The sequence below is a fragment of the Euprymna scolopes genome, chromosome 10 (genome assembly GCF_053919585.1).
Source record: "Euprymna scolopes isolate OS-2025 chromosome 10, ASM5391958v1, whole genome shotgun sequence".
Classification (NCBI taxonomy): domain Eukaryota; kingdom Metazoa; phylum Mollusca; class Cephalopoda; order Sepiida; family Sepiolidae; genus Euprymna; species Euprymna scolopes.
This window is the reverse complement of record NC_136491.1, coordinates 89,826,089-89,833,532: the sequence shown is the minus strand read 5'-3', so window position 1 is coordinate 89,833,532 and position 7,444 is coordinate 89,826,089. Positions and strand designations below refer to the sequence as shown.

The following is a 7,444-nucleotide window of genomic DNA, read 5'->3' as shown; positions in this document are numbered from 1 at the left end:
TTATGCCTTCACGGATATTTACCAAACACTGCGTTGGCGTCCACATTTTAATTTCGTAGAACAGTTCTGATGCTACTTAAAAGAACTGATCTGTTTTAGTCGGGTTTATATAGCGCATATAATTTTAGACTGTGTAACGTATCTTATTTTAGGTGAATATTAATTGACCCATGTTCTTGTAGTCGCTTTCAACGTGATTCATGGTTTCGTAGCCGATTAAAATTGATGTTGCATATTATTGTGAACGTACCTACTTATTTTTAGATGGGTCTTAATATACGTCGCATTGCACAATTTGTTTTAGATGAGTCCGAATTGACACATTTTATTTTAGATGGTCCTAAAATGGCCCAGTTTGGCCAGATTATTAATCTAAAGGAACCACTCGGTTTAACAAAAGAAACTCTAGATGAGTGTAGGTAAACGCACCTTACATTAGATTAGTATAAATGGACGCAGCTTGATACAGATGGGCTAAATGAAAAAAAAAAATTGTTTCAGACGGGTGTAAAAAGATGCGTCGTAGATCGCCATAAATGGACGCAGCTTACTAAAGATGGTCATAACAATACACATCTTGTTTTAGACGAGTGTGAAAGGGTGCATCTTATATTACATATACATCAAATTGTTAGATAATCCAGATCCTCGGCAATTACGTCAAATCAAAAGCCGGTCAGAAGCCTAGATGGGATGTCCGCGAATTACGTCGAAGGAGGAACACATGTGGGACGTAATATCGCCGGAAATTGAGTCAACGAGATTGACCTACATATCAAAATAATATATGTTGAAATGTTTGGTTTAATAAACGAGATGGCTCCAAACGGAGTGGGAAAGAGCGACCACGACGGCCGAGCTACGCGACACTTCGCACGCTGTTATTAATGTCAAAATTCTCATTCTGAAACCAAACATTTTTCTTTTTGATAAATAAAATACTTTTATCCCCATCTGTGTGTGTGTGTGTTTCATAGTCGCCAACAAGTAATATATATATATATAGCCTGAAACACACCATTTGACGATCGGTTGCAGCGAATGTATTAAAAATGACGCAGCTTACTAGTGATGCACATAACAGAATAAATCCTGCTTTGGACAGGTGTAACAAGACGCATTTTATATAAATGATCGCAGGCTATTAAAGATGCGTTTACTACACAAATCTTGTTCTAGACGAGTGTAAAGTAATACAACATATATTAGATGACCCTAGATATGGCGCATCTTATATTAGACTAGGGGGCGTCCGATGTTGCCCGAGTGTTTACATGATGTAGTAAGAACCCCGGGGGATCAAAACAACAATAGAAGTGGTGCCTGGGTGTGTGTCGGTGGTGCAGTAAGGAACCCCGAACAAAAACTGGTAGTAACGGAGTGTTGATCAAAGCAACAGTAGGCAGAGGTGTTAAAAAATGTGGAAGTACACGGGCAGGCTCGAACCCGTAACACAAAGGAGAAAGAAATGAAAGGTTAAAAAAACGTAACATCTTAACCGATGTGTCCATGGTCCGACCGGAAATCAGGAGCAATTAGATTAAGTGAAGTCAGTCCAACAGTGAGGATGACTTGCTAAAATGTCGACACAATATTCGACCTCTCCTAGTACAAAACGGCCAAGTTTAGGATGAAAAATTTCTGTTGTTGGCCAATTTTTCGATATTTGTCGCCCGAGAAGTCGGGCTCCAAAGCGATATCGATCTCGTTAGAATCCGTCGCATCAGTCGAACATTTTAGCGAGACATAAATACATACATACATACATATATATTTAAACAGACAGGTGATGTTTATATAACAGAACATAACATAGATAGGGTGCATCTTTTATTAGATGAACCTAAATATAGCGCAGCTTACTAAATATGGATCTAACTAAACAAATCCTGTTTTAGACGGGTTCACATTATATTTTAGATAACTTCCAAGTAAAAAATCTCATTTTAATCAGATTTTTATGGTGAACATTTGTATTAGGGAATAAATCATTATTTATTTTTATTTTGTTTGTAACGCGTGATTTCGTATAGCATTTTATTGGTAGGTTACGTTAATGTTTTAAATACCGTATTCATCCGTCTGTCACGTGTTATTTTTTTACAAGGTGGTCATCATTTATTAAGGCCCGGAAGCCACTCACGGATAAGGGTTATTGTGGGTACAGTACGTTGGTTTTGGAGATCTGATAAAGTATCTTACTTAAGGAGGCGGTTCATCAGGAATTGTTTCACATTGGACTTGAAGACATCCAGGTTGTATCAGGTTGGAAGCAGGCAACCGGAACAGAGTTCCACAGGCGTGCACTTCTTAGAAAGAAGCTTTGTTCATGGAATCTACGTTTTGATTTTGGCACAGATAAGGAGTGGGGAAATTCTTTGACAGTGGTTTCAGCTAGGCGGGTGTTTATCGTGAAAGATTGGCGAGGGAGGACCAGAGATTGGAGTTCAGACGAGCACCTGCCATGGTATTAACGATAAAACAAAGACAGGCTCGCAACGTCTCTCCTCTGGGAGAGAGGTTGCAGGGAAGAGAAAAGGGCATAACCCACTAGGCCACGAAGCCTATTTTGTACTCTGTCAAGGCAGGAAAGGCTGTTTTTAGCAGCTCCTGCCCCGGTGTGGCAGCAGTACTCCATCCTTGGACGTACTTGACTTTTTGAAATAATTTTCTTGTCGAAGTGACATATTAAATGGCCGTATCATAAAATACCAATTCATTTTGTAAAAAAAAAAATCTATTTAAATTTACATATTCCATTATTCATTTATTTTCGGTTTATTGTGTATTCAATATAGTCATTGTTCATTTTCGCTTTTTTAATATTTCTAGCGTTTATTATTCATATAAAAAGAAACGCAATGGGTTTTTCTATTTAGTTATGTTTTAATCATTATCCATTCATAATTACTTGTAGGCTAGAAGTATACTGTATGTTGTTACAATAAGCAATGCGTTGTTTAAATGTCATTATAATCCCTCTTTCTCTCTCTTTATCCACACCTTTCTCTCTTTCTTGAGAAATGTGACAAATGCATGTTCGATAAGTCATTTTTTCAAATAGTACATACTAAATACTCGCACTATATTTTTTCTATGAGAGTTGGTGTTTTCGCTTCATTTGATTTGGGGAGAAATACCAGTCGGATTTTCGTCCTCGACATTTAGCCCAACCCGTGTTAATCCTCTGATATGGCTTATTACTAGTTATCTATAACGACTAGACGGGAGACCGGCGTTGTTCGGGATTGAATGATGATCAACGAATATTTCACATTTCTATATTTTTACTGCCATCGAAATCCGTGGAATCGCCTGGGAGGGAGCTTCACACGCCTCCATGCAGTAACTTAGTCCAAAATATATGTTATTCTACATTATACTCCAGAGAACTTACTGTTACTTTTTAAAATTATTTTATATAAATTTTTCCCAGTTAACGAAAAAAAAAATTAAGCTATACGTGATCATGTCATGCAAAAAACAAAACAAAACAACAAAAAAATAAAACAACAAAAACAAAAATAACAGCAAAGAAGAACAAAAAAAAACAGCACTTAAATTTTCAAGTCTTATAAAATTCTTTGCAGTTGATGCAAAAAAAAAAAAATAGAAATTTACGTGTGGAGTTTGAACCAACAGACAAAACCATTCAAAAAGCAAAACAAAACAAAAAAATAAATATCAATTTGCCCTCAGTAGAATTCTAATGGCCCGTTTTTATATCATTCTTGCTAAGCGACGGCATAGAAAAATGGGTTTACCGATGATAGATACATTAAAACAAGGGTTTTGATTATAGATTAACGGTAATAATCAGGGGGAGACGAAACTTAACTAATATCACTCCCAGACTTATACACTAAAGTTCTGTAAATTTTAAAGCAAATCTGTTCAACCGTTTCAGAGTGTACAAGGAACACACTCAGCCAAAGATAATTTGTACCAGTCAATGGAGGGGAAACCCTCTATACTGGGACAATTATTATTTTTGGTAACCAGAGTGACCCCTTTTAGGGGAGCTGGTTTTTACCTCACATTAAAAACGGCCTTGTGCCTAATTTGCTCAGTGGGGGAGCAAATAAATACAAAGTTGCATTTATATAAGTGTAGAGATAGCGATATATATATATATATATATATATATATATATATATATATATATATATATATATATATATATGGCTGCCATTCTGCTTGAAGTTTGACTTCGTCGATCGGGTAATTCTATTTTTTAAAAAAGAGATAACAGATAGGATATATATATATATATATATATATATATATATATATATATATATATATAATCTTTTTTTGTGTGTATTGATATTCATATTAAAATCCATTTATTTCTATTTCTTTGTCGCGTGCAAGCGACTATGTCACTCCGTCTGTCGGTTGCTCTGTCCGTAAAATACTTTTGTACTTGGCGTTTTTGGTTAAGATCAAAGGTCTGTTGTTAATAGATGCTGTTCTTAGCTTTTTAACATTTTCTTGTCCTTTTGGCCAAGAACAAAGTGTAGCATCTGTTCCGGCAGATACTGCAAGAAAAGACCATATGTGGGGGCAACTCCACATGTAAGACCTTGGTCAATGTAGGGGAAACCCTTCATACCAATTGTCAATATCCAGCTCCCCTACTCCCCGGGGAGTTGGTCCCCATTTCCCCTTAACCTCTCACATTAAAAATCGGCCTCGTACCTAATTTGCTCGGTGGGGGAGCAAATAAATACTTTTCTTGGCCTTTTGGCCAAGATCAAAGTGTAGTATCTGTTCTTCAGATGCTGCACTTAAGATAATTTGTACCAGTCAATGGAGGGGAAACCCTCTATACTGGGACAATTATTATTTTTGGTAACCAGAGTGACCCCTTTTAGGGGAGCTGGTTTTTACCTCACATTAAAAACGGCCTTGTGCCTAATTTGCTCAGTGGGGGAGCAAATAAATTCCATCTGTTCCGGCAGATACTGCAAGCTATGACAAGCTATGACTAGCTATGACTAGCAAAGACCAGATGTGGGGGCAACCCCACATGCCTGACCATTAACCAGCTCCCATTTCCCACCTCTCGGGAGCTGGTCCCCTTTTCCCCTTCCCCCTCCCTTCACTCCTCACATTAAAAATCGGCCTTGTGCCTAATTTGCTCGGTGGGGGAGCAAATAAACACCATCTGTTCCGGCAGATGCTGCACTTAAGATGATTTGTACCAGTCAATGGAGGGGAAACCCTCTATACTGGGACAATTATTATTTTTGGTAACCAGAGTGCCCCCTTTTTGCCTACTTTTAGGGGAGCTGGTTTTTACCTCACATTAAAAACGGCCTTGTGCCTAATTTGCTCAGTGGGGGAGCAAATAAACACCATCTGTTCCGGCAGATACTGCAAGCTATGACTAGCTATGACTAGCAAAGACCAGATGTGGGGGCAACCCCACATGTCTGACCTTTAACCAGCTCCCATTTCCCACCTCTCGGGAGCTGGCCCCCTTTTTCCCTTCCCCCTCCCTTCACTCCTCACATTAAAAATTGGCCTTGTGCCTAATTTGCTCGGTGGGGGAGCAAATAAATACCATCTGTTCCGGCAGATACTGCAAGAAAAGACCATATGTGGGGGCAATCCCACATATAAGACCTTGGTCAATGTAGGGGCAACCCTTCATATCAATTGTCACTATCCAGCTCCCCTACTCCCCGGGGAGTTGGTTCCCATTTCCCCTTCACTCCTCACATTAAAAATCGGCCTCGCGCTTAATTTGCTCGGTGGGGAGCAAATAAATAATCTTTTCTTGGACTTTTGGCCAAGATCAAAGTGTAGTGTCTTTTCTTACTACATGCTGTACTTATGTTTGTAACTGTTTGATATAAAGTGGGGGATCACTTTTCTGTATTAATTTAATGTAAAATGATCACCCACTTTACAACCAGTCAATCTCAAAGCCATTCAAGCACTTCTCCAGATCATTCAAGTTGTTTTTGAAGGATTCCAGTTATATTTTAAGCATTCAAGTCATTCTTAAGGTCATTCGATTCATCCTAAAGTACATTAAAGTCATTCACTTTTGTATTTATTCAAGTCATTTAATCCCATTTTTCGGTCATTTTCATGTCAATCCTACATTCAGAAATTCATTCATTACATGAGAGCACGCGACTAATGGCTATCGGCCGTGTTTAAAAAGAAAATACAAGTTTTATATATATATATATATATATATATATATATATATATATATATATATATATATATATGGGCCATAAAATTGCATTTTTATGCAAAAGATCTAGCTAATTTGCATATTTTTTTAACATTTAGTTTAATTATTTTCCTATTAGTATTTTCGGTTTACTTACGAGATGATCACTTTTAGTTTACTATTCCGTGTACTTATATTCATGCAGATATTCTACATATCTCTAGACTTTAAATTGACAGAGTTATTGCGTAGGGAAATGTACACACACAGACAGACACACAGACAAACAGATACACAGACACGTTCACTTTTCTAGATATATAAATATATATGTACGCGTGTATAGATTTTTATTGATAATTATTTTTCTGGCCTCGTAATCCGAAAGTTAGTCTCAGTCCAAGTCTCAGTCTCTCTCTCTCTCTCTCTCTCTCTCTCTCTTTCATGTATATTATTATAAATATTAACTATTATGTTATACCTGTTGACGCTAATGGTTCATGCTTACGCAATTATCAGTGTAAAATGATAATTCCGGTATGTCGAGGAATTTTAATTCATTCACAAAGTCTTCCCTGATTCCTAGGCTAGCATACTACCTCAACGTCACCAGCAATTTCAAACAAAATCGGGAAAAATTATATATATACCAGCATTTCAGTCCGCGTTGCCCGGGTGCTTGGATGTGTATGTTGAGCAAAAAAAAAAAAAAAAGTGGTAGTAGGAAGGCAGGCTCGAACACGTACCGCGAAGAAGGAAAATCCCCTGTCGAAAGTTTTAGGCAGTTGTGCATACACACATACATACATACATAAATTTTTATATTAGTAACTAAAATTTTTCGACCCAAACCGATGAAAAAGCTTGCCCTATCTCTGAATAACCTTTATGTCAAATTTTAAATGATAAGACCAGATATTGTCTGAGTAATTTGGTAAACACGGCAGAGTCATTTTTTTTTTAAATTTTAACCTCTATTATGCCCCCTTAACATTTGTCTTGGGCTCAAATCAAGGTATTTTGTTAGATCAATGTCCAAGGAACCTATATCTAAAATTTCAAGTATTTAGACCCAAAATTGTCGGAGGAGTTTGGTAGAGTTCTCAAAGGTCAAATGGTTGAACTTTGACCCCTTAACAGCAAAATTTCTGGCTGAAACCCGAGCGCGAAGATTTTCCCAAAATCTCCGTACCCTTTATATAAATTTCGGGCCTGTAGACTTAAAATTGACAGAGTTATTGCGTAGGGAAA

General features: G+C 37.3%; 1 pseudogene; it reads left to right on the top strand.

The window, feature by feature from the left end:
* The first annotated feature begins 4,729 nt into the window (after positions 1 to 4,729).
* On the top strand, positions 4,730 to 4,942 carry LOC145286633 (U2 spliceosomal RNA; annotated as a pseudogene).
* Positions 4,943 to 7,444: the final 2,502 nt, after the last annotated feature.